The 2,513-nt window shown below is 56.3% G+C and overlaps 1 protein-coding gene across 2 annotated transcripts in view; it reads right to left on the bottom strand.

The window, feature by feature from the left end:
- Positions 1-2,513, bottom strand: part of TLDC2 (TBC/LysM-associated domain containing 2) — a 9,558-nt gene that overhangs the window by 1,832 nt on the left and 5,213 nt on the right. The window lies entirely within an intron of this gene.

Genomic DNA, 2,513 nt, shown 5'->3' with positions numbered 1-2,513 from the left:
TGGCGGTGCAGCCACGGCTCCCCGGGACCTGGACTCCGGCGCTCCGGGGACGCAGCCCCTCGGCCTCCCGCGTGCCGGGACCCCCGGGCCCGGCTGCCGGCCCTGTTTATTTTTTCAGCATTCGCCACTCCTGAGCATGGCTCCATTCGAGTGTCGGTGTGCCACTGCCTGCCTCACTAACATGTACGTTCCGTGTGGCCTGTCTTGGCTCCTGCCCGGATTCCTGGCGCAAGGTACGGATGCTTGTTTTGAACGACAAAGTCATTCAAGAGTGAGCTTAGGCAATAAAGGATTTTAAAGGACTGCAAGAAGAAAGCATATTATTGCTGTGAGCAACCAAAGGGTTTTCAGCAAGAATAGGACTTTAAAAGATGAGACCTGGCCAGGTGCAGTGGCTCACGCCTATAATCCCAGCCCTTTGGGAGGCAAAAGTGGGAGAATTGCCTGAATTCAGGGGTTTGAGACCAGCCCGGGCAACTTTGGCGAGACCTCAGCTCTACGATAAATCAAAAAATTAGCCGGGCGTGGTGGCGTGTGCCTGTAGTTCCAGCTACTTGGAAGGCTGAGGCGGAAGGATCGCCGGAGCCCAGCAGGTCGACTCTGAGGTGGCCGTGAGCATACCATTGCATTCCAGCCTGGGCAACGGAGTGAGACTCCAACTCAAAAATAAGAAGAGTCCTGGGCTCGGGAAGGAGGAGAACATGTTAACAAGTGACCCCAAGAAGTAGCATCCAGTTCCTCTACTTCAAGGACATTCAGATTTGAAGGAGTAAAATAACTAACACTACTACAGAAGAAGTGACACCCAAGTTCACAGTGCTGCTTGAAAGAGCCATCAGGAGCTACTGGGGATTCGTGAGGAGCACAGGAGTGCCAGAAGACCCGAGACAAGCAAGCCTGACTCACATGGAAGGACCGATCCTCAAAAGTCGTTCTTTTTTTCTTTTTCTTTTTTTGAGTTGGAGTCTCACTCGGTCGCCCAGACTGGAGTGCAGTGGCCGCTCCCGGTCACCGCGGCTTCGACCTGCTAGGCTCCGGCAGTCCTTCCGCCTCAGCCTTCCGAGTAGCCGGAACTACGGGCGCGCGCTACCACACCTGTAGTTTTCATTTATTGTAGAGATGAGGTCTCGCCAAGTTGCCCAGACAGGTCTGATTTTTGATTTTATTGTAGAGATGAGGTCTCGCCTGCCCAGGCGGGTCTCGAACCCGCGGGCTCAGGCAATCCACCCACCTCAGCCTCCCAAGGCACGGGATTACAGGCTGAGCCACCGAGCCCGGCTAGTCATTCTTTTCATTCAACAACTTTTCTAGCATTTATGCACCAGGCACTGCTTTTAGGCACTGGGTAGAATGGAGTACACAAGAGACAAATCGCTGCCTCAGAGGACTCGCCTACAGGAGGAGACAGATGCGTGAAGGAAACAGTCTTGTCAGGTGGTGGCGAGACTGGGGAGGGAGGTGATGCTGAGCTGTGCCAATTCAGGAAGCTGGGGAAGGCCTCACTGGGATGGTGGCATTAGGGCAAAGCAGGAGTCAGAGCTGAGCCACACAGAGATCCAGTAGAAGGGCATTCTAGATGGAACAGCCTGTGCAAAGGCCCTGAGGCAGGAGCCAGCCTGCCTGTTTGAAGACCAACTCAGGGATCAGTGTGGTTTGAGCTGAGTAAGAAAAAGGAAAAGTAGCAAGAAAGGCACTGCAGACCAGAAGACACAGGGACTTGGAGGTCATGGTTCAGACTTTGACTTTTCTCCAAGTGAGGAAGGAAGCCGGGAGTGACAGGCTCTGACTTGACCTTTCAAAGGGTCATTTCACCTGCTGTGCTGACTAAAGGTGGAGGCAGGGAGACTTCAGGAGGCGACAGCAGGAATACACACAAGCAGCGATGGCGGCTTGGACCAGGACGGCCACAAAGGACATGGTGTTAGCAGTGGTGGATGTGGGCATAGCCAGGAGAAAGCTGTCGGGAACCACTGACGCGCAGGGGTGGGGATGTGAAAGAGAGAGAAGGGCTGAAGAGGACGCCAAGACGTTTGCCCCCAGCAGCAGGAAGGATGGAGACGCCATGAACTTTGGTAGACAGGAGCCAACCCCGCTGCTGAGCTGGAAACTCCACGTGTGACATGCAGGTGGGGCTGGACCTGTGTGAGCTGGAGGCCCGGGAAGAGACTTGGCATGTGGGCCGCGTGGGAGGCTGTGAGAACGGACCGGACCGCGAAGGAACCGAGGGTGGCAGAGAGGAGGTGAGGACACCCAGGCTCAAGCTGACCAGTGGGAGCTGAGGGGCCACCCGCAGAGATTCTGCCGAGGGAATGTCTGGGCAGTGGGAGGAACATTCCAGAACTTCAGAGCCTCGTGTGGGAGTGCTGGCAGGCAAGCAGGGGTGACCGGCATGGGCATCGGCTCGCCACGCTCCACCTGCCCCCCCCCCCCCTGCGTCCTGAAGTTGGCTGTGGTAGCGGGCATGAGTTGCCTTGGCAGGCAGTCCTCAGCTCCTGGGGCGTCCCTGTCACGAG

This window comes from Carlito syrichta, unplaced genomic scaffold, assembly GCF_000164805.1.
Source record: "Carlito syrichta isolate Samal-C Ts95f unplaced genomic scaffold, Tarsius_syrichta-2.0.1 Scaffold135908, whole genome shotgun sequence".
In the NCBI taxonomy this organism is placed as follows: domain Eukaryota; kingdom Metazoa; phylum Chordata; class Mammalia; order Primates; family Tarsiidae; genus Carlito; species Carlito syrichta.
This window is presented reverse-complemented; position numbering and strand designations above follow the sequence as displayed.